The sequence below is a fragment of the Canis lupus genome, chromosome 30 (genome assembly GCF_048164855.1).
Source record: "Canis lupus baileyi chromosome 30, mCanLup2.hap1, whole genome shotgun sequence".
NCBI lineage: Eukaryota > Metazoa > Chordata > Mammalia > Carnivora > Canidae > Canis > Canis lupus.
The window spans coordinates 42,485,157-42,509,452 of NC_132867.1; the positions used below are offsets into that span (position 1 = coordinate 42,485,157).

Below are 24,296 nucleotides of genomic sequence, written 5' to 3' on the forward strand. Positions count from 1 at the left end.
TAATATGGGAAACTATATTTAGGATCTTGGGGTAGTAGGACAATAGGATGCGTGTTTGTGGTCTTAGGATGCACCACCGCTAACTCTGCAGGCAGCCTGATGGATTGGATTGGTTTTGAATCAAAGCCTTTTGTTATTGAAAAGACGTCATGGGACGCCTGGGGGGCTCAGCGGTGGAGCCTCTGCCTTCCACCCAGGGCGTGACCCAGGGGTCCTGGGATCGAGTCCTGCATGGGGAGCCTGCTTCTCCCTCTGCCTGGGTCTCTGCCTCCTCTCTCTCTGTGTCTCTTGTGAATAAATAAATAAAATCTTAAAAAAAAAAAAAAAAAAAAAAGGACACAGAACATCATAAGACACGTTCCGGAAAAATAAGAAGCTTAACTTACACTTAAATTGGCATTTTGAATTAAACAGTCCGTTAAAACATTGTTAAAGTTTTGCCCTTAGAATGAGCCTCAGTTTCCGGAGCGGGTGCTTCCGCGCGCTGCAGGTGCTCTGGGCGGAGGGACCGGAGCCCGGGGCCCCGCTTGGTTGTCTGGGCTGTGTGGTCGCCTCCTTCTGGACCTTCTGACCCCCGGCCCCAGGCTGGGGTCCCCGGGGAGCCTGGCACGTCTGGGGGGCGGGTAGGGCCCGGCTCTGAGCACGCTAGTGAGGGAGGCGGTGGCGCAGCAGGACCTCCCGGCGGGCGGCTGGGGACGCTGCTGCGAGGAACAAGCTCAGTCCCCGCGTGAGAGCCTGGCGGCCCGGTCGGTGCCCGTCGGCGGCGACCCGGGGCAGGAGCCGAGCGCGGGGTCACACGGGGGGTCGGCAGGCCGTGCTGGGAGCCGCCGGCTGTCCTTCCCCTTGTGCAGCAGAGCCGCGGCTTCGGGGGCGCGGAGCGTGTCAGCGTGTGCTCGGCCCGTCGGGGCAACCCTCACACCCCGGCTGGGTCTGCGTCCCCGGGGCCCACGTCGCCTCCCCGGGAGGAGCTGGACGGGGCCGGGGGCCCGCCTGGCGGGTGAGCCACGGAGCCCACCGCTCGCCTTCACGCCCGGCCCCTCTCCTCTCCACGGCCCTCGCACAGGAGCCTGGGATTGCATTTAGGGCCCATCCTGATAATCCAGGGCCATCTCCCGGCGCAGGACTTTACCCCAGCCCCGTCCACGGGGCCTTCCTTCCACCTACGAGGTCACGTTCACAGGTTCCAGGCATCAGGACGCAGGTGGCTCTGGGTGGCCTGTCGGCGTGGTGTTGGCGGGTGGGTGAGACGCCGGCAGATGCCGTAGTTCTGGAAGCTTCCTTGCTGCTCCAGGGCTCTGAATGGCCCGACTCCAGCCAGGGCCGGGGTTGGGGGGGTGGGGGTGGGGGTCCATTTCCATGGAAACGTCTTTAACCCTGACCGGCTTCTCCTTTTACTTTCATTTCATTCTTTTTAAACATTAGACTCAGAATGTGGGCCCCAGGGGGGTCCCTGAATATCATCTGTGTCGCTGTTTCATGAATGGGGACGCTGAGCCGGGGGGAAGGGGGTGGCGACCGCAGGGCAGAGGAAACCGAACCCAGGCGGGACAGCCATTCGGTGTCCCGGCACCTTCGGGGGGTGGGCACACAGCTGGGCTGGGGTCGGCACCCCGCCTCCCGTCTGCAAGGAGGTGAGAGATCTGCAGGTGGCGACGGGAGCAGCGGGGAGGACCCGTGCCCCACGCGGGCTGGGACAAGTCAGGCCTGATGGGGGGGTTCCTGGGCTGGGTGTGGGGGAGGGGGCAGCGCTGGGGGTGCCCTGGAAGCAGCCCCTCCGGCCTCTCGCCCTCCCCACCCCTGCACCGTGGTTGGCCGCCTGACCCCCAGCATTGCTCAAGGCAAGTGCCCGACTTCCAGGGATGGACGAGGGTGGCCGCGGGCACCCCCCAGCCCGGCTGCCCCTGGGGTGGCAATACTGCGCCCTGCTCCGCGTGCTCTCCCTCGTAACTGATGACGACACCATTGGTTCCTGCGCTGGCCCCGCGGCAGGTGGGGCTGGACATCCCCACCCCGGGGGAAAGGGAGTCACTCTACCCCCCCTCCCAAGGCCTGTGGGCACAGCTGGTGGTGGCCGTGGGCCCCTCACGTCCCTGTGGCTGCCCCAGAGGGGCGCAGGGGGCAGGGCCCTCCCCGTCGGGGCTTATCTGGCCGTGCAGACCATCCCCCTTGGCACAAGTCACGCGCTTGTGAGGCGGGAGCCGTCGGCGCCCTGGCAGCGCCTGGCACGTGTGCTTCGTTACTTAACTCCTCGCAGAAGCAGGTCACTCGTGGGGAGGGGTATGGATTTTCCACGACTCGGGAAATAAATATCCTTGCTTTGTAAAACCAGTCTCGGGGCAGGGAGCCGGGCCGGGCAGCTTAAAGAGGAAAAAGAAGCTTAAGCCGATGCTCGCGCTTGCTCGAGTGACAGGCGGCAGGACGCACAGGCGCTGCTCGGCCGGAGGGTTAATCCGAGGCCCTCCCCGCGCCGACGTGCAAAGTCCCGGAAAGGATCAGTCGCTTCATCCCCGTCAAAACTATCCGGAGATTTTTTTTTTCCTCCTTGAACATCTTAATGCCGAGTTTTGTCCCCGAGTTAGTGTCGTTGGTTATCGCAAGCAACAGTCTCGCAGGACAGACGGGCCGGGGCTGTCCCAGGGGTGTCGCCGCACGTTGGAGCCTGCGCTGCTGCGTCCTGAGCGGCTAATCCTGCGGCTTGGGAGGGCCCGTCCTGTTCCCACGGGGCTGATTAGGGCTCTGGATGGCGGCAGGGGGGCGGGGGCGGGCCTGCAGGGCTGTCTGTGGGGCTCTAACAGGGTGCGGCCGAGCCACCCTCCCGCCGTCCTGCAGGAGCTGGCCGGCGCCGAGACGGGTCCTCGGAGGCAGGGCTGGGGACGCGGCCAGCAGGCCCTCCCGCCGTGGGTGGGCTCCCTGTGTCACTTGCACCCCGGCCCCCTGCTCCGTGCCTGCTGCCGAGGGACTGTGGGGTGGCTGCCGTCCCCTCTCGCCTCCAGGACTCCCGGCTTGCCCCCCCGCAGGCCAGCAGCAGGGTGAGAGGAGCCCTGGGCAGGCAGCAGGCGGGGGTCTGGGGGAGCGTGGTCGGCCAGCCCACTGTCACGCTCCCTGCTCGCGCGTGCAATGGGCCGTGAGCCCGGCCTGTGGGCCCCACGCCTGAACGCTGCGGGTTCCCAGGGCTCAGCCTCAGGCTGCAGGTGCCCAGTGATGCCCTGGGCAGGGTCCCAGGTCCCAGGTCCCCCTCCGCCCTGCAGCAGGGTCCCCTTGGGCACCACAAGCGGGGGTGGGTCGAGGCCCACCTGACACTCCTAGCCAATCACACGCTGTTCTCTGCTGTTCCTTCTTTTCCTCTCGGTATTTTATGAATGTTTTTAATTCTTTAAAATTAAAAAAAAAGGCGGGGGATCCCTGGGTGGCTCAGCGGTTTGGTGCCTGCCTTTGGCCCAGGGCGTGATCCTGGAGACCAGGGATCGAGTCTCACGTCGGGCTCCCTGCATGGAGCCTGCTTCTCCCTCTGCCTGTGCCTCTGCCTCTCTCTCTCTCTCTCTCTCTCTCTCATGTGTGTCTATCATGAATAATAAATAGATAAATCTAAAAATAAAATAAAACTAAATTAAATCTTAAAATCTTAAAAAATTTAATTTGACGCATGGTCTTTAAGCATTTTGATCACCCGCACATCAGTAAAAAGCATCTGATGACCTCCTTCCAAATATATGTAATCTATGTAATTAAAAATACGTAGTGCGACGCGCTGCACTAAAATATCAGACATACAAAGCATACGTGAAAATGAGATCCCATCATTTCTGATAAAATGAAATGAACATTTCAAAAATGTTCATTTATCATTTAAAAAACCATTCTGCTCTCAATTTAGCATTACAAATTATTTATTTATTTATTTATTTATTTATTTATTTATTTATTATTTTTTTAACAAATCGATCATTGTAATGGTATTTAGGGAGGCTGGTGGGGACGATTGCACTTGGTCGCTTCCAAGCCCGGGGGCTGGTGCACCGGGCCCTGTGCCCCACGGCTCCTGATGTGACGGGCGGGCTTCAGGACGCGGCTGTCGCAGCAGAAGGGAACGGCGCAGAAGAACACGGGGATTCCAGCCGAGGGGGGCGCCCTCTGTGGCCTCCCAGTTCCTCCCAGGTCCTCCCACGTCCGGGCCTTGTTGGGGTCCGCCCGCGTTGCACGGAGGCTAGTGTGGAGCCGCCGTCGGCCCTGGAGCCCTCCGGGGTCCTGCAGACCGGCTGGAAGGGTCGCACTGGCGCGTCTTTAACAAATGGGTTCAAAACTCACTGAGACGTTTTATCTGAAAGACCATTTTTGATGGTTTACAAAACATTGTTTCTACGTTTTAGAAACGAGCAGATACGAGAACCGTTCTAGGTGACACACTGAACAGGTGTTGGCAACGGAGCCACAGGACGTTAGATGGAGTATCTGTTTTCAGAGCATGTCACCTGCTTCTTCCAAAGGACGGGGGTTTCCTCACCGACTGCTAGAAACTTCACTTTCCCCTGGAAGGAACAGGTTACATAAGCTCTTACGCCTCTTGTTAAAAATACGGGCTAGCCGTCCACTACCAGGCCCGAGGAGAACATCCTGCCATCAGCCTGCTTTGCCTTTTGACGTGGCCTGGGAGCAGCTGGTGGGAGCCGGAGGCCTGGGTCAACCGCGTCCTCCCGTGGCCACCGTGGGCTCCTATTGCTAGCGGGGTTTCTGATTATGGGGTTGTTTGTGTGTGCATGGGTGTGTGAGGGTGTGCATGGCACCTGTGCTTGTGTGTGCATGTGTGCAGGTATGCATGGCGTGCATGTGCAGGTGTGTGTGTGCAGGTGTGTGTGCGACCTGTGTGTGCATGCATGTGTGCATGGGTGTGTGGGGGTGTGCATGGCATGCATGTGCAGGTGTGTGTGTGCAGGTGTGTATGCAGATGTGCATGCATGTGTGCACTCGGGTGCACGACTTTTAAAGCACTTATCCACTTTGTGAGGGTGGGTTGGATAAAATGAGACGTCACCTGTAAAGCACGCGGTGGGCACAGTAGCCTGAAATGCGGCCCTCCGGGATCTGAGGGATCCCCTCCAACCGCTCTGGCCCTACTCTGCCCCTCCCTGTACATCAAAAGCCTCATGGCCAGAGGGTTGTGTCCACCCGCATCCCACACCAGCCCCTGTGGACCACACCTGCCAGCCTTCCTGGAGAGCTGCTAAGGCCCGGGGCCTTCCCAGGGCAGACCCGGGTGGGGGTCTGAGAGGTCTGGGTCATCTACCGCAGGGTGAGACGAGCTGAGGATGGGACAAGAGGGGAGTGGGAGGCTCGAGGCTGCCATGGGCCATGTAGCCACCAGGGGTAGGCCTGCCCCCGTGGATCCTGCTGTGCCCAGACACATGCAGGGAGCAGGGCTCCCCTGTGCAAAACGAGAGGCTCCCCTTTGTTGGGCAGAGCCTGCGGGGTGCTGCCCGCTGTGGTCCCTGCCTGGGAGCAGCATGGACAGCAGCACACGGTGTGCGGTGGCCCGGGCGAGGGCCCTGCTGTCCACCCCCCAGGGCACAGAAGTCCCCCCTTGTCCGCCTGGTGTTGGGTCACGAGGCTTCTGTGGAGAGAACCCAGAGTTTCTCCTGCACCAGGGATCATTCTGGGGATGTCTCCCGGTGCCCACTCCGGTCATGGAGGCCTGAGTGCCCCCTCCTTGGCCCACATGACCTTCGAGGTCCCCAGTGAGCCACTACGCTGCTGTTTCGGCCCCGCTGCTGGGACTCCGCACCCGCCTGCCGCCTGCATGGCCGTCTCCGTGGGCGCCCTCTCGTCCCGGGGCCGTGTCGCTCCGTGTCGCTCCAGAGCGCTTGGGGACCCCCGTCTGTCGAGACACTCAGGCTCCCCGTGGAGGGACGCTTCTGCGGGCGTCCGTGCTCGCTCGGCGGCGGGGTCCCTGGACAGCGACAGCGGCCTCTGCCTCCGTCGCCTGCGGGCTCCTCTCTGTGACGGTCCCGTGTGTCGGCTTTGCTCGAGCCTCAGGTGGCAGCTTCCACGTTGTCCACCGTCGGTGGCGTCTGTCGCGGGCTGGCTTTGCTCCTCGGAAGGCGCCATAGCAGGAGACGGCGTCCTTAGTGAAGAGGTGGTTAAGGTAAACTGAGGCCACAGCGCGGCCTGGTCTCGTAGGAGCGGGGACACTCGCGGAGAGAGGCCCCGGGAGGAGCAGCCCCGCCGGTCCGGCCCACCCCCCGTGGCTCCAGGTCACGGCGGCCCAGCAAACTCGCGCACGGTCCATTCTGGAAACTTCCTCGTCATTTTCTCCGAGCGTTGCCTTTAGTCCCCCCTCAACACCTCCGTTGCATTGTCTCTGTTTTTCGTCTCTTGATGGCCCGTGATTGAAGCGACCTTTGACCTCTCTGTGCTGTTTTCCGGGGACCGTTCCCGCCTCCGTTCCAGCTCACGGAGCCCGGCCCACTGTCTCACCTGTCCTCAGCCCTCGCCCCGAGACTTTCCACCTTCCGTGATATTTTCCATCTCTGAAGTTTCTAAGTTACTTCTTTAAAAAATTTTGTTAAAAAAAATTAAAAATAAATAAATAAAAAGTTTTGTTATTTATTTATGTCGCCCCTGATCTTACTATCATTGACCTCTCGTCCTTGTTTCCTGCGTGAACGGCTCTCGCCGCCCACCTCTCCCCCTTCCTGTGCACGGGGGACGCCAATCACGACGTGGCTTTTATTCTCATGTTAGGCCGGGACCTGCACGTCCTCACGCGTGTGCTCAGAGTTCCCATTTCTTCCGTGAGCCTCTTCCTGCGACCTCCACGAAGATGGAAAACGTCCTTGCTCATTTCTGGGAGCAGCTTCGTTACGTGGGTGAGGTGGCCCCTGGCCGCCCCAGCGAATGCAGACCCGGGCCCCATCTCCACTCTGAGCTACGCACGAGCCTGTCACCACTCCTGTCGTCTGTCCCTTGCTCCCTGAGGGCTGACCCGGCGTCAGCTCCTGTCACTACTCCGGCTTTGACTTTGCATTTATTTTGGACACTATAAAGTTCTCCTTCCCTTTTTTTGAACAAGGCTGCATAGTTAAAATTGTATGATTATTGTTGTCTATTCTTAGCTCACTTGCCCTAGAAAGTAGAGCCTGAGGCAAAGGCTTCTGTGCTCACGGTTTTCCTGGGGTTTGCAGTCTCGGAGAAGAGGGGGCGCAGGCGGGAAGGCAGGGCAACAGACACCAGGGGGGTCGCTGGGTGTCACCAGCCGATGCTCCGCCTTCAGAGACGCTCTGTGCAGCTCCTGGAACTCAGTCCCGTCGGCGCGGGGAAGGGAAGGGGACGGGATTCATCTGCCGGGTCCTGCTGCTCACAGGCTGGGGTGCCCACCCTGGCACGTGCACGTGCAGGTTGCGTGTGCATGGGCGGCGGCGGCGTAATGGTGCAGCGCATCCTCAGAGCCAACAAGAACGCCCCAAGGAAGCCGGGAGGAGGCCTCCGCCGTGACCCCGAGGAAAGGCTCTGTGGGTGTCGCTCACCCACGGCTTGCAGCCCTGCAAACAGCCCCCAGGTGGGCGCGTGGGACCCGTGGGGGCCGTGGGGGCTGCAGGGCGGGCCGGGTGTGGCCAGAGCTGCTCCAGCCGGGCAACCTGGTGGGACCCACAGGGCGCCGATGACAGGGCATCTCACACACGTCCCGCCCGAGGACGGGTGCCCGGACCTACGCCCTGGGAGGGCGGTGCCAGCACGGTGCTTCACGACGCTACCAGCTGCTGCCTCCCGGAAGGTCAGAGAGAGGATGTCCAAGCGGGCAGTGGTCCCGGCTACGGTCCCCGCGGCTGAGGTCAATACTCCTTCATCCACCCCCCTTTCTGGACGGTTCTCCCTCAGCTGGAAGCTCGGCTGCTCGGATTTGTTTGTCCTCAGAGGGGCCTCGGTGGCTGCAATTGTCCTCCTACAGTTTATCAGTTGGCACGGACAGCGAAGTGTCCCAGCGGACGGGCCCGTTCCAGGCATTTCCCTCCCGTCCCCATCGAGCGACAGCAGGCCTAGGCCCCCGCGGTGTTTGGGGCTGATTCAGTCCCTTCTCTGCTTGCTCGACCTGGGAAGCTGACGTGGCCGAGTGGTAGTCGCGGCCGCCGGCGTGCTGGGGACGCTGGCAGAAATGTTCGCCCGCCCCCAGCAGGGAACCAGGACGCCCCGTGGGGCACAGCCTGTAACTGCAGTGACCAGAAGCGGGAATCGTGCCGCGGACTCACGAGGACGGTGGGGACAGCAAACTTGCTGTGCTCTGTGGCTCCTGCAGCTGGTACCAAGGCGCTGGGGAACCAGGGCCACTCCCTGACCGTCGTGTGTGCACAAACCCTGCGTCCTGGGGGACAGCGGCGGACTCCTGTGGGCTTCTGGCCCAGGGCTGCCACCTTAGCTCGCCGTTAACACGCCTCGCCGTCGCCCTTACTGCGTCGGCCGCTTCTGGGCGATGGGGTCCAGGGTCACACCAGTGAACCATGGGCATGTGCCCATTTTCAGACCCTCTTTATGGCGAAATAGGTCTCTTGGTATAAGACGATGTCATGTGGAACCCTGTTTTGATTGTCTAACAAGCACAGCAGACCACGTAAACACGTAGCGGCTTCAAACCATGGTTTATAATCGCCTCTCAGCCCTCCGGGGGTGGGCAGGGTCAGCTCCGTCCTTCATACGTGGCGTTGCTGGCACCATCCGAAGCCCCCTTCCCCGGGCTGGAAGGGCTGCAGACGCATCTTTCGGTTGGGCCCGCACGGGGCGAGGTGGGCCCGGGCCTGGACGGCTCACACGTTGGCTGGCTTCGCTGAGAGCGAGCAATCCGAGAGCGGCACTGGAGGCCCCCGAGGCCTGGCCCCAGAAACCAGCGCAGCAGCCCTCCGTCCAGCCGTGCAGGTCAGAGAGCTCAGCCTGTCACTCGGAGGAGCACGGGCTTCCCCTGTTCACACGGGGACTGTCGCAGACTGCGGCCGTCTTGACCTTCCACGCAGGTGTCAGGAGACCGGGGCTCTACGAGGCCGGCAGGGGAGGAAACCCACGCTCAAGTATATGTCAGCGTCTGTCAGGACAAGTGACTTTCCCTCCGAGTGGAAGGGGTCCGAGGCCCTTGGTCTGCCTCCAGGGCTTGTCCTGTCGGCCTGGCCTGCCCCTGTCCCCACGTGCCTCGGGATGCCAGGAGGACACGCGGGGAGCTGCGGGGCACCCTCTCTGCCTGGTCACACACGTCCTGCTGGTCTGCACCCTCCTGCTCACCTCCTGCCTCAGGGACCTGGAGCTGAGGAGCCAACACCAGTCTGTCCCCATCTCCTGAGGTCTGTCGCCGTGTCACACTCAGGGAGGACCCCGGGGGAGGCTGGCGGGTCCGAAGTGTCAGTGTCCATCTTGTCCCCTTGCCTGGCCCCGGGAGTGATTCTCTTGGAGATTCTCCTCCACCGGGTAGAGGGTGGAGAGGTGGAGGGGGGACCTCCCGTCCCAAAGTGTCCTCCTGGGGAGACTGAGCCTTTCAGGGTTTCTGCCCACCCTGGTCCTTTCCCCGCGAGGACAGAGGCTGGGGGACAGCATCAGGTTTTAGCTTTGGCCACCGTCTTCAGAGTGTGTGTGTGTATGCACACTTGTGTGTACATGCGCATGTTTGTGCATGTGTGCATACGTGTCCACATGCTTGTGTGCACGTGTGCAAATGCACACACGTGCACAGGTGCTTGTACAGGCATGTACATGCGGGTGTACATGTGCTTGTGCATGCAGGTATATGTGTGTTTGTGCATGCATGCATACATGTGCACAGTGCTTGTACATGCATGTGCATGCGGGTGTATGTGTGCGCAGTGCTTGTGCATGTGTGTATGAGTGTGTGCATGTGCTTATACATATGCACATATATGCATACGTGTGCATGTGCGTATGCATACAGTGCTTGTATGTGTGCTTGTCCATGCGTGTATGCATACATGTGTATATGTGATTGTACATGTGTGCGTTGCTTGTACATTGCACATGCAGGTGTGTTACGTGTGCTTGTGCATGGAGGCGTGTGTGCGCTTGCGAGCCTGTGTGGACTGTGGGGAGCTGTGCGCTTCCTCCCTAGGCTTGGCTCTCAGCTGCCATCAGGCCCGAGCCCCGTTCAGCAGCGCGCTACTGTACATGACCTGCTTTGCAAATACACTTCCAGCTTCTCCTGGCTTCGTCTGGACCGTGCCTCCACGTCCTCCCGTACAGAAACTCGCAGCACGGGCCGGCGGGTGTGCGAGCATTAGACAAGGTGGCCATTTGTCTAGCACTTGGGTTTGTCGTACTCCTAGTACAACCAGGCACCTGTAATTTGCATTTGGGAGGTTCGCCTGCCCCGTGGTTCAGTCTGCCCAGCAGCCAGGGCGGCGGCAGTGTGGCAGAGCTGCTTTGCCACCGGGTGTTGCGATTTGGGTGTGGTCCCCTCTCAAGCTCAGTGTGGCATCCTGGCCGTGCCACGTCAGCGGGGAGAGTGACAGAGACACCACAATGGCGATGGCACCTTGCATATGCCTGGCACTTGGTGGCTGGAAAGCCTACCACTGTCCGGGAGGAGCCACCACCGTCTCTCCACCCTACGAGCCCTTGACGTAAAGTTCCCACCAGCGGGGTGAGTGGCACTAGCTCCTTCTGGGGCCTTCCAGACAAAGGCAGACAGGGTTGGGTCTGCTGCTCTGCAGGTGGGAGAGTGGAGAGCTGGTGGCACGGCCGGCCCTGGGGTCGGAGGCAATCCTGCCTCCGTGGCCTTGCTCTGGGCCCTGGGCAGCGGTGGCCTGGGACGTGTGAATGTAAAAGCAGAGACGCCTCCATCTGCAGCCTGGACGGCTGAGCCGGCACCAGCGGCAGAGACGGGGGCGAGGGACCATCCGTGTATGAGTGAGCTGGGTGACCAAGCACTGCTGGTCTGGGTGTCGGGTTGGGGCACGGAGGGGCCTGCAGCTGCAGCACACCTACCACGTGCTCCTGCTCCGATTTTGCTCACACGGTCTCCTGTAAGACCCCTGGCTCCCCATCTTGGGGGGCGAGTGGCAGGTGCAGTGCACTTGGGAGCTTTTGACGGTTTGCTTCATTGCTTTGCCTTTGTTTGTGGGTCTGCAAGCTCCTCGCTCCCCACTGGCCTGGGGGAACCCGTGTGGGGGGCCGGCCTGACCTGAGGCAGTGGAGGGGGTGATTGGGAGAGGGGCTGCAGACGGCCCTCTGAGAGCCCCACAATTTGCATTTTAATGGTTTCTCAACACTGACATTTTTAAATTTCACCTTAAAGTTCTCATCAGAGGTCTTTGCCAGCAAGCGATCAAATGGATAAAGCAGGAAGGCAGCGTGGTTGCCAAAGGAAGGACGCCATGGATGAAACCCTAAGAAAATGTGGGTCTGAAGGAGATCGTCTTTGAACGGCTGAGCCATACCTGCCCCTTCACACTCTTGCTATTGCACGAATATTCTTGGGTGTTGAAATCCATCTCCACTGTTATTAATTAGAGATGATTTATGGCAACCGAAAACGTTCACGTGACCTTAATTGAAAAACAGCCAGTGTGTGGGTCCCCGTAGAGCCTTCGGTCTGCTTGGCAAAGCCAGGCACCTGCAGCACCCCTGCGTCCCGCCACGCAGCCTGCGGCTCCTCCCTCAGGCTCAGGGCTTTGGAAGCTCTGCTTCGCCCTTCCGGCCTCTTCCTGCCGGCCCAGCGGGTGTTGGGGTGGGGAGGCGGCTCGGACAGCAGGTCTCACTCTAGAGTCTTCCATGGAGGCACTGTGAGGAGTCTCCCTGAAGGAGAAGGGGCGGCCCCGGTGACGTTGGGGTGGGGGCTGTGAGGTGTGTGCAGGCCCCGTCCTTTCAGAGAGGAGGAGGAAGGCCACACCTCCCTCCCTTACAGGAAACACTAGAGACCGGGCAGATAAAAAGGTGTGCGCGTGGCGCTCTGCTGGCCGTGGGGAGGGCTGGAGGGCCGGAGCACACTCGGGAGCAGCCTGTCTCTGTCTCTCGCCCCCTCTGCGTCTTCTCTCCGTCTCTGTGTGTCCTTCCCTTTCTGTCTTTCCTTCTCTGTTTCTTTCCCCTCTCTAGCTCTGGCCCTGGCTCCGTCCCCCTCTCTGGCCCTGGCTCTCCCTTCCCATCTCTCTCTATCCCTCTCTCTCTGTGTCTCTCTTTCTCTGGCTCCGTCCCCCTCTCTGGCTCTGGCTTTCTCTTCCCTGATGGCCTTGGCGCATCGGCTCCAGAGCCTGCTGTCTGAATCGGGACATGCAGTCAAGGGCAGCTGTGACTCACTTGCTTTTTCGTGTGAAGGGCCTAGAGGACGTAGGCCGCTGACTCCAGTCCCCCGGGGATGACGACAACACTGGACAAAACCCAGGCCCCCGTCCACGACCAGACCGGGGACGACAACCATGCTTGTTACAGGCTAAAAGCAGGGAGCCCACCAGGCAAGCTGGGGTCCTGGCAGGTGCCAGCAGGACTTCTGCTCACCCCCACGTTTATCCTTTGGGTCAGAGCCATGGCTTCCAAGCGTGGTTTGAGCCCAACTTCCCAGCATGGGGATAACTTTCTGTGTCCACCGTAAGGACAGCTTTTGCTGTCTCCCAGCCCCTCATACCCACAGAGCAGTCTGCTGCAGTCGGGGCATGCCTGGCTGGACGGTGACCCAGTCCCACGGGAGTGCAGACGCAGGGCAGCATGTGGGTCCGGGAGAACCGTGGGGTGCAGGGCCACTGTAGACGGTGGGTCAGTTTGCCAGCCCCAGAGGAGAGAGGGTCTGTGAGTCCCGGCGGGTTGCAGCACCGTTCATGTCCCTGCTTCTTTCCCCCCTTCTTCCCGCACGTCTGTGTTGGATGCTCCGTGCATGCTCCGCTCTCCTCCTGCCTGGAGCACGTTTCCAGCCTTCACCATCATCCAGGCGCGGGCACCTCAGCAGCCTGGTTGGTACAGCTTGCCTCTGCGCAGGTGCGACTTCACCTCCTCCCACGCCCGCCCAGTCGCGGGCCGGGGACATGGCCAATGACTGCTTAGGAGCTGCTCCTCCAGCAGGGGGGCACAAGAGGAGCCCCCTTGATCGCCTCACCTGATGAAAGAGCCATCAGAGGCTTCAGCAACCAGGTAAGAAAGGCCAGGTGCACAGCTCGGATTCCTGCGTCACGGGGGAGGAGCCTAGTGGGCAGCATTGGGCGTGTTCCCCGACCAGGGCAGCTGGCGTGGGCCTGGTCTACCGGCTTCCCGATTCACGCTCCATCACGCTGGCCTCACGGAATCTCCTCTGAGCTCAGCAGACCCAGCCCTGCCGCCCCCGGGGCCGCACTTTGTGCCCAGGCGCTGGCGGCGTGGTCCCGCCTCAGCGTTTTGTGAACGGGGCTTTAGCAGCAACACTCGTCCCCTAGGCTCTCGACTTGTGACCAGGTAAACTGTGTCGTTGCGCTTTAGCGTGAGCTCAAGGGGTGGCAGAGAGGCCGATGTGAGCTCTCCCTGCGGAGAACAGGCCCAACGTAGAGGCCGGCAGACGCCCCGCACTCCAACCAGGCCCAGGTCGATGGCTCCAGACCCCTCTCCGTAGCAGGGGAGGGGGCCTCTGTAGCTGGGTGCTGGGTGCCACTTGCGATCACGCCCGGGAACATGCACCACCCGGAAGACTTGGACACCGTTGGCCACTGGGACTGCTTCCTGCGCAGCTATTTTCCCGGCCCTTTTAGCCATCTAATATGGAACCGAGAAGGCTCCTTGCCCCCACCCTCCATGCCCCAGACTCCCTGGTGGCGGGGATGTGTGTGACAATCAGGAAGGCCGGGCACTAGGAGGCTTCCCAGGGCTTGATCTGACATCATTCCAAGCAGATGATAATTACAAGGCTCCTTCTCTCCCTGCTCCCTGCATCCCCACAAGACACCATGGAGTTATTTATAAATGCGGGCCCCTGGGTGCACTTCTCACGGGAAGGACCGCAGTGACAGCGATTGAGAGGGTGGCGAACAGCACACACGGTGCTAATGAAGGGGGAAGTGCGTGGAGCACAGTGTGTGGGGAATTCGCGGCAGGCTGGTCCTGCTTAGGGGGCGGGGCCCAGGCCTGCTCCAGGCCCCGGCCCAGCTGCTGTGGTCTGCAGTTTGGCTTTCAGAGATCTGCTAACATATGATAATACTCCGGCAGACGTGGATTGTCTCGTGTGTCAAGGGCGGAGGCATGAGATGAGCTGCTTTTTTCCTCCCAGGGCTGGCAGGAACTGGAAATAATTGAAAGTTGTTAGGGTCCAACATGCTGTCCCGAAAACACTATCATTAATTTCCTAATGACTAACTGTGTCTTTCAGGAGGCAATGAAGGCAGCTGAGGGGACGAGGGCCCCTGGAGAGGATGGGGAAGTGGGAAGCTGGCAGCCTGTAATCTAGGGGGTGGACTGGAGGTACTCTGCCCGTGGGCGCCCCCCCACCCCCCGGCCTCAGGAGCGGAAGCCTCATGGTCCTTCTATCCTCTGCCCAGAGAGTCAAGGTGAGGGTGGCAGCCAGAGCCACGTAGTCAGGACGTGACAAATCCTTGCAACCCCGGGCTCCGGGTCCACTGTTCCTTCCTGCTCACTTCCCAGCACCGTGCTCCCCTCCCGACCGGCTGGGAGACCCAGCCAGGGCCGCCATGTCCTCCTTCTCTGCAGCCTCCTTCCTACCCCCAGAGCCGTCCTCCCAGAGCGCACGGTTAAGCATGTCTCTCTGCTCGAAGTGGCCATTGCTGGCCACACTGCTGGGGTGGCCCCTGCCTCTGTGACCCCTTCTTTGGAAGGACTCACGACCCAGATGTTTGTATTCCTGCTTTCCCCAGCAGCTCCGGGGTGGATGCACCCATAGTCCCTTCTTACCCTGAGGATGGGGGCCCTTTGTTTTTCAAAGGTTGTCTTTGAATACACAAGGGACACGTGAAGGCAAATGAGACAGCTCTTCCTGACCCACCCCCCGTGCCTGCACTGACTTCTGTCCTGTGTCTGTGTGTCACCCAGCCTCGTCTGTCTCTGAACACCTCAGGGGTCCTCTGTGTGCTGGAGTGAGGCTCCTACAAAACTGTCATCACGGTGACCTTTGAGCGAGTAGGCTGCCAGTGGCCCATGAAGGAGTAGAGCTCACAGGGGAGAAGCCTGGAAAATGCCTCCTGGCTGGTCTAAGGGCAAAAGGTACCGATCGGGGCGCCAAGAGTCAGAGCCTTGCCCCAGGCTGGTCCCGCAGTCCCTGCCCTGGCAGCCAGCTGCTCCCAGGCCTAAGGAGGCCCAGCGAGGCTTAGTTCCCTCTCGGGGCACCTGGAGGGGTGCGGGGTAGGGAGTCCCGGGACCCCTGCAGGCCCGGCTGCCCTCGGAGGTGTGGCTGCGGTGTCTGACCTGGCTCGTGCTGTGCGATGCTGCCCTGGAAGAAATAATCCTAAGAATAGGCCCCAATGCACAGATGACACACAGGGTTCACTCCACAAAAGTGACTAATACCAACAAAACAGAAGCCCAAGAAGTGTGGAAGGAGGGGTAGTTAAACACGCGAGGACGGCCTAGCAGTCACCTCCTTGGGTCACCTGCCGGCAGGTGTGTGGACCCCAGCACCTGCGAACGTGATGCAGCACCTGCGAACGTGATGCAGAAGCACAGCCGCGTCCGGGGCGTCCGGACCCACAGACTCGCAGGTGCAGGTGGATTGCGCGGCGGGGGCGGGAAGGGGGGCCCGGGGCGGGGCGGGGCGGGGCGGGCGCTGGGCGGGCTCTCCCGGGGCGGGGTCTCGGGACCAGGCCCCGCAGGCCGGGCTCGGCCGCGCCTCCAAGACCCCGGGGGAGGAGGGGGCGGGCGCCGGCCCGGGAGGGCCCAGGTCCAGGTCCACCGGCCGGTCCCACGCCCGAGACCAACCAGGGCACACTCCCCTCCAGTGACCCGTCCCGGCCACAGGCCAAGCTCACAGCAAGGTTCCCCCCACCTGTCCTCCCCGCCCCCCACTCCTGGCCCTGAGACGCCCCGGCACAGCGCCCCACCCCGTTCCCTCAGGGACCCGCCCCTGCACCCCCCACCCCTCCGTCCCCTCCATCCCTCCTCTTTCCGCCTCCCCGCCCTTCCCACCCTCCGCCCCGCTCCTACCCCTAACCTTGAGACACGCCCTGCACAGCGCCCCACCCCCCTCCCTCCAGGGACCCGCCCTCCCCTGTGGCCCCGCCCCCGCCTCCCAGGCCCCGCCCAGGCCCCGCCCCCGCCGCTCCAGGCCCCGCCCTTCCCCGGGCCCTGCCTCGCCTCCATCAGCCGCCGGCCCCGGCCTAGGCCCCGCCCCCGCTACTCAGGCCCCGCCCAGGCCCCGCCCCCGCCTCTCAGGGCCCCGCCCTTCCCCGGGCCCTGCCTCACCTCCATCAGCCGCCGGCCCCGGCCTAGGCCCCGCCCCCGCCCTTCAGGCCCCGCCCCGCCCTGCAGGCCCCGCCCCCGCCGCTCAGGGCCCCGCCCATGCCCCGCCCCCCGCCGCTCCAGGGCCCGCCCTTCCCCGGGCCCTGCCTCGCCTCCATCAGCCGCGGGGCTCGCCCTAGGCCCCGCCCCCGCCCAGACCCCGCCCAGGCCCCGCCCAGGCCGCCAGCCCGCCTCTTGCCCGGCCCCCTGTGGTCCCACCCCCTCTCCCCGCCCCTGCCCCGCCCTGCCCCGCCGAGACCCCGCCCCCTTCGCCTGTGGCCCCGCCTCACCCCGGGGGCCGCCTCGAGCCTGGCCCCGCCCCCGGCCGGTGCCTCACACGCCCAAGACCCGCCCTGCCTTCCGCCACGCCCCCGTCGTCATTGGTCCCGCCTCGCCGCCCCGCCCCGCCCCGTGACGCTAATTGGTCTCTTTCCTGAGAGCGTCCGGCGCCCCGATTGGCCTCCGCCGTCGCGGTTCCTGCGTTGGATTGGGCCGCCGCGCCCGCTTTCGCGAGGCGCCGCTCTGGGGCGGGGGGCGGGGCCAGCGGCGGCGGGAGGCGCGGGATTGGTCGGCGGCGCAGGGGGGGCGGGCCCGCGCCGCGCGCAGCGCCTCGGCTGGAGCGCGAGGAGCAGCTGCCGCCGCCTCCGGCGTCTCGGACTCGGTGGCCTCGGGCTCCGTCGCCGCTCGGTCGCCCCGTCGTCACCCGCCTTCCCCCGCGGCCGCGGCCGCACCCCGGGCTCCGGCCGGGCCAGCCGGCGGGCACGCCCTCCTCCGCGGACAGGTGAGTGGCCGCGGGCGGGGCGGGGCGGGGCGGGGGCGGGGGGCTCTGGCCCGGGTCCTGGGGTCGCGCGGGGTCAGGGGCCGGGGCGGGGGGCGGGGCCGGGGGTGGGCTCGGGCGTCAGGTGGGCGGACACCTGCGGGCTCCGCGCGGCGCTGCGGGCCGACCCCTCGGTGCACGTGCGCTCCGCCCGCCCCGGAGTGTGTCGCTGGTGCAGGTGCGGGGGGCCGCGCCCCAGGTGACCTGCCCCGGGCAGCGGGGACCTCGCGCCTCGGGACTCAGAGCCCGGAGACCCCCGCCCCCCCCGCAGGACCCCGCGTTCAGCGGTGGGCGACGACCCCCAGCGCCCCCGGGCGCCCCACTTGCATCGTCCCAGGGGCGCCCCGGAGACGCCCGTTTTGGCCCAGGAGGCAGTCTGCACCTCGGGGGATGGTGCACACGAGCCGGGGGGGACCTGCTGACCCTCAGGTCAGGGGCGCCGGGGGCAGCTGTGCTGATTTCAGACTTGGGGGGGGGTCTCGGGGGCAGGTGCACCTGCTGACCCCCGGTGCGGTGGGGCCGGTCTCACTCGTACGTGCACGCTCCTCGCTGTACCGCGCAAGTTCCCTGCAAGCGTTTTAGAACTTAGGCTTCATGTTTGTTTTTTTTTTTTTTTCCTAGTTTAGCTGATGCTCAATATTTATAGGGTTTTTAAAAAGCTTTGGTGGTCAAAGAAGGGAAGGTGTCCTTCCATCGTGCTCAGAATTCAGGGCTTGGGGGCCGGTGTTGCCCTACGTAGAGCTGGTCAGCGGCGAGACGGGACCTCAAGGTATCCCCCCCCCCCCCCCAGGGATCTCTGTTAACGCCCAGGGTTGGAGGAAATACAGGACCTTGTTGTGACACTTTTTAGGTAATTCTGAAAAAAATTCCAGCCCATGCATTCGTTTCGCCTGGCGTCTAAAAGGAAGTTGTCTTTCTCCCTGTTGTTGGAGGGAGGCCGGGAGCATCCTGCGTTCTAAGGTGCTGGAAACAATGTAGCCATTCAGGGCTGGGTGTTGTGTTTCAGTTTCAACAGTTTCATCCGTGGCGGCCCAGCCGGTTCCTGGACTGGTTACCTTGTGTCCGCGGCAGAGTCATTCCTATTTTCATTCATGCCTATTTTCACAGAAACCTCAGGGCTTTATGGTAAAAGTGAGCACTGAAGCAGATCGCGGTGGATGGGATAGTACATCCCTGTGCTGAGCTGGTCCTTTGGGTCATAACAAAGACAGGTACCTGCTAAAGTGTTGAAATCAGCCCCACCTTGAGCATTACAATGAGAACTGTAGACTTGGGGGCGGCCCCGGGTCTCGGCCCCCCCACCCCGGGGACTCCTCGGGCCGGCGAGCGTCCACTGTCCATGGTGCTGAACACACGCCCTCTGGTTCTGGGTCTTCAGCTTCCTTTCCAGCCTGAGAGGGTGTCTCGGAGGAGGTTTTAAAATCACTTTCAGAAAAAAAAAATATATGTATATATATATAATAATAATAATAAAATAAAATCACTTTCAGAATTTACACAATTAAGGAAGAGTTGGACAGTTGAGCCGGGAAGTTCTTTTGAGCCCGAATGGAAGCACCTCTTTAAAAACTCAAGCCGTGTTGTTGTTGTCTCTCTCTCTCTTTTTTCCCCCCCAAAGGGGTAATTGTGCCGACTCAACATCCCTTTCCTACTTAGTCTCTTTCTGAGCGTGTGGGCATTTTCTTGCTGGAGGATAGACATCAAGTAACAGATCAGTGAAATTAAATGAGATCCGGTTTCCTTAACAACATCCTCTTATTTTTTTTTATTTTATCATTATTATTATTATTTTTAAGATTTTATTTATTTATTCATGAGACACACAGAGTGGAGAGAGAGGCAGAGACACAGGCAGAGGGAGAAGCAGGCTCCATGCAGGGAGCCTGACGTGGGACTGGATCCCGGGACCTCAGGATCACGCTCTGGGCTGAAGGCGGCGCTAAACCGCTGAGCCACTGGGGCTGCCCAACAACAACACCCTCTTAAAAATGTACCCTTTATCGTAATATGCGCATGTATTTGTACGTAGAGGCAATTTGTTTTTTCCCTAAACAAGGCCAGCTGTATCACCCCTCACGCTCATGTGATGCTTTCCAGCCTTCCCAGAGAGGGACTGGAGCCCTCGGTGGACGTGGTGGGGCTGTTGGGCAGTTGCCAGTTCCTGCTGTGTTAGAGCAGCATCTACTCTCTCTTCCATAATTCTGAGGACATCGCCTGTAAATCATTTTTAAAATTTTTTTTAAAGATTTTATTTATTCATAGAGACACACACACACACACACACACACACACACACACACACACAGAGGCAGAGGCACAGGCAGAGGGAGAAGCAGGCTCCACGCATGGAGCCCAACGCGGGACTCGATCCAGGGTCCCCAAGATCAAACCCCGGGCCGCAGGCAGTGCTAAACCGCTGCGCCACTGGACCTGCCCTCCTGTAAATCATTTTAGATAAATTCTTTATTCTCTTGAGGTTAATTTTGTCTGCTTCTTTAAAATTGCCCCATAGGCTAGCAATAAGAAATAGCAGGTACAGAGATTCTTCTATATAACAGTAAATTGTGCGTCTAACTAAGCAGTGGATTGTTAAGGTGTTTTTGTTCCAAGTGTCTGAACTAGTTATTTGGCCTCATCACCTGCACACTTAACTTGGGTTACTCTGCGAAAGAGCAGCCTATTTTGTTGAGGAAAACCCAGGGCAGCTTCTTTCTGCCCCTTCAAGCTTCAGAAACACCCTCTGAGGGCCCACCTTTGCCTGGCCCTGTGCTGTGTTCTGAAAGCCCACAGGGGAAGGAGATACAGTATTTATCATGGAAGGACCCCACTTTGGCCTGATGGAGGAACATGTACACTTAGGGCTTCAGGGGGTTACTCAGTGCTGCAGTTAGGGTTCACGGAAAGTTGGGTTGGTGTGTTGAGGTGGGGTAATTCATTTAGACTGGGAATCAGGACGGCTTCATAGAGGAGAGGAGGTGGCCTCGGGCTGAGACCTGAAGGGTGAATGGTCATTGTTTGGGCGTTGGATGGGTATAAAATTTATTACAAAAACACCAGAAGGCTGGTGTAGCTGGCGAACAGCGTGTGTGATGGTGAAGGTGTGGAGGGTATTGTGAAAACGCTGGAACTCAGAGGTGTGGGGGAGAGTGGACTGGAGGTGGTGTGGCAGGCAGAGTAATGGCCTCCCAGAGCTGTCTACATCCTAATCTCCGGAACCTATGAACATGGTATGTTACATGGCAAAGACAATTTAAGTAGTAGATGGAATGACAGTTGCTAATTTTAAAGCTGATTTTAAAACAAGGAGATTATTCTGGATTACCCAGTTAAGTCCAAAGTAAGGGTCCTTAAATATGGAAGAGGGAGGCGGAAGAGCTGGTGTCAGAGTGATGTGAAATGAGGAAGCGTACCCGCCGCCGTTGTTGGCTTAGTAGATGGAAGGGGTTATAAGCCAAGGAGTGTGGGAGGGCTCCAGAAGCAGGAAAAGGTGAGAAAATGGGTTCTCACGCAGAGCCCTTCCTTGAAGGGAACACACAGCCCTACCCAGTGAGACCTTATGTCTGACCTCCAGAACTGAAAAATAATTTCCGAAAGCCTAGCTGGTATAGTTTAAAGAGGAAATAATGTGGTCAGATAGGCAGGAGAACACAAAATGATTTAGCTGCTGTTAGCAGGTTGCCCCAGGTGAGCATGGTTCTGATTCTTAGTTTCATCTCCCGGCAAGCCTGGCATCTGATACTCCCACCTGGCCTAAGTCCCACCTGAAGTCTTCTCCTAGCAGTTTGTTCGGTCTCTACCCTTGCTTCCTGCCGCTTCCAGCTGGCCCACCTTCCCTCTGTGCTGGGCACTCAGTGGGATTGGGGGGTCGGAGGATGGCCAGTTCTAGCCTCCGAGCTGTTGTCAAAGTATTTTCCAAAGGTTTGTTTCTTCACAGCCTCTCTAGTCCCTTGTATCTTCAGATGTTTTAATTGTTGTTAGTCAGCTAAGTGTGAAATATCTCATTGTTTTAATTTGCATTTTCTTGATTATTAGTAAGGGTGAGTGAGGGCTTTTTATCCATTTAGTGGCCACTTGGGTTTCCTCTTGTGTAAATTATATTCATATATTGTTTGTCCATTTGTTACGTGGGTTGTCCTTTTTATAGCTTTTTAGAGATCCTGTGTGTATATTTTGGATTCTGTTTGTGCCCTGTTTTTTTTTAAATCCTTTTAAAAATGCTGTTTTGATGAACAGATGTTTAATTTTAAGACAAATTTATCAATCTTTTTTTTATGGTTTGTAGTTATTGAGTCTTATTTAAGAAATTCTGTTACCCCAAGGTCATAGGATATCCTCGTCTTTAAAAAATCGAATATTTGCTTTTTTAATATTCTACTTTGAACTTATTTTTGTGTGAGGTGTGAGGCAGAGATATAATTTTAGAACTTTTCCAAATGCATAACCAGTTGTATCAGTACTATTTATTGAATACCATACTTACCCCAATGATATGCAGTGCTGCTTTCAAAACACAACATTTTACAAATGTGTGGATCCGTTTCTGATTTTTTTCATGTAAATGATAATTTCATTTCTTCCTTCCTAACCTTTAAGTCTTTTATTTATTTTTTTGTCTTATTTCCATCATTTGGAGACTAACCAAAGTTGCATAGGAATTTTGATAAGGCTGTGCTAATATTGTTTTACACTTGAAAGGCAATACTTTTAGAGCCTTAAATATGAAGTTTGTTATTATTTTTGGTAGATTCCTTTTATTAGGTTAAGGATGGTCTCCTCTGCTAATAGTTTGATATAGGTTTTAAAAATTTTTTTAAAAAGATTTTTATTAATTTATTCATGAAAGGTACAGAGAGAGAGAAAGAGAGGCAGAGACACAGAAAGAGGGAGAAGCAGGCTCCCTGCAGGGAGCCCGATGTGGGACTTGATCCCAGGTCTCCAGGATTACGCCGTGGGCCGAAGGCAGGCGCCAAACCACTGAGCCACTCAGGGATCCCTTTTTAAAAATTTTTATTTTTTTATTCATGAGAGACAGAGAGAGGCAGAGACACAGGCAGAGGGAGAAGCAGGCAGGATCACACCCTGAGCTAAAGGTGGACGCTCAACCGCTGAGCCACGCAGGCGTTCCTGATATAAGATTTTTTAAAAACCATTAATAGATTTTGAATGTTGACAAATGATTTTCTTTACCTACTTAGATGATTTTATGTTTTTTCTTCTTTAAATTATGACTGAGATGAACTATTTTAATCTTTTAATTTTAAGCCATCGATTTCTTGGGATAAACTGTACTTTGTCATACCTATTATTTTAAACATTATTGGATCCAATATGGCGACTTAAAATTTATATTTATTATCTCACTGTTTCATTTAGGGTTTTGGCATATATTTTCATGAGAAGTATTGACCAATAATAATCTTTTCTTGTATTGCCCTTATTGAGATTTGGTATCATGGTGATGCTTCATCTTCCCCATAGTAGTTTCTGAAAGGGAGAGATTTTTGTTCCTTTCAAGTTTGGCAAAATTGATTCTTAAATATCCTGGGGCTGGACCCTCTTAGAACATGGAGACTTGCACCAGCGGTTATCGCTTTAGAAGGGTTACGGATCCATTCTTCTCACATTTCGTTGGCCAGGAGCAGTCCTTCTGGCCGTACTTAGCTTCAAATGGAGCAGGGGGGTGGAGTCTTCCATGACCCAGAAGTTCAGGATAACTGGATACTGGAAAATATTAGTAACATGTACCAAACTATGGGAGTTAATTGATGTCAGTACTACACAGCCAAAATTCCAACCGTGTTCCTCTCTAGGTCTTGCTTGAAGGTTTACAAGTGTGCAAGGTCTGCAGGTGTGTTGGTCATCAGGGGACCGACTAGAATGTAAAACTAACATGTTGGTTTATATCTGTTGTGAACACACCATCCTACGTACTCTCTTCAGAACCCACCTTGGGAATTCCTACCTCTCAACGTCTCTTTATTGTAGAGGAAAAGCCTCCCTTTCTTATTCCTTTGCAGTGATCTAAGTCTTAACTATCCTTCAAGGCTGGCATAGTTCCCAGCACCCTGCTTAAATTCTCCATGTTAACTTGGACCAATGGTGAACTCTCCCTTCATTTCTTACGTCGCCATTCTGGCCCAGCTGTGTAGAGACCAGGGTTTGGTTTTGTTCATGGGTAGTCAGTTGATCAGAAGAGGGTTCAGACCCAAGCACTTGTTTCCCTCCTTTGCCAGGGCTCTGGCCTGGGAGGCAAGATACGGTGCACAAACTGTATGAAGATGGTCCCACCATGAACTTCACGATTCATGCTTTTGTATAATACTTTCCTGTTGTGATAGGACTTTTTTTTTTAAGTAACTAGTTTTTTTTTTTTTAATTTTTATTTATTTATGATAGTCACAGAGAGAGAAAGAGAGGCAGAGACACAGGCAGAGGGAGAAGCAGGCTCCATGCACCGGGAGCCCGACCTGGGATTTGACCCCGGGTCTCCAGGATCACGCCCTGGGCCAAAGGCAGGCGCCAAACCGCTGCGCCACCCAGGGATCCCTGTGATAGGACTTTATTCTGACTAGCACAACATGGTAAAAGTAATGGGATGTCCCTTCCCTGATTATGTTACATTATATAAAATTTCATTTTGCTGGAAAGTCATTTAGAGACTTTCTTTGCCGGCTTGAGTAGGCTGCAATGTTGGGGAAGCCCACATGGCAGGAACTTCAGGTAACCTCTAGAAGCTGAGCGGGGCCTTCAGGGACAACCACTAAGGAGCAGGGGCCCTCAGTCCTACAGCAAGGAAACAGCCTCTACCATAAAATAACCAAAGTGACCTGGGAAGTGAATTCTTCCCCAGTTAAGTCTTCTAATGAGAACAGCCTGGCCAACACCATGATTGCAGCTTTATGAGACCCTAGGCAGGGAACCTAGTTAAGCCTGCTCAGACTTGACTCCTAAAAACAGTGAGATAATAAATATAAATTTTAAGTCGCTCAGTGTGTGATGGTTTGTTATGCAGCTATAGAAAACGAATGTATCAGCTCTTTACTGATCTCCCACTTACTTTTACTAGAAGTAGATTTGGTTTGATGAAGGGTATTTGAATCTA

General features: G+C 57.8%; 1 protein-coding gene and 1 long non-coding RNA gene across 20 annotated transcripts in view; both read left to right on the plus strand.

The window, feature by feature from the left end:
- The first annotated feature begins 10,297 nt into the window (after positions 1–10,297).
- LOC140621801 (uncharacterized) lies at positions 10,298–11,513 on the plus strand. Its single transcript, XR_012021543.1, has 2 exons — positions 10,298–10,621; positions 11,276–11,513. It is a non-coding gene; the product is annotated as an uncharacterized lncRNA (long non-coding RNA).
- A 1,336-nt stretch (positions 11,514–12,849) lies between these two features.
- Positions 12,850–24,296, plus strand: part of PCBP3 (poly(rC) binding protein 3) — a 250,340-nt gene continuing 238,893 nt past the window's right edge. For 4 of the 19 annotated variants that reach the window (XM_072807230.1, XM_072807229.1, XM_072807226.1 and 1 more), the window contains exon 1: positions 17,033–17,158. The gene's annotated coding sequence lies outside the window, so the exon portion shown is untranslated. Of the gene's footprint in view, positions 13,099–17,022; positions 17,159–24,296 lie in introns of those variants that run through there. The other 15 variants (XM_072807235.1, XM_072807236.1, XM_072807234.1 and 12 more) reach the window with 9 other exon arrangements.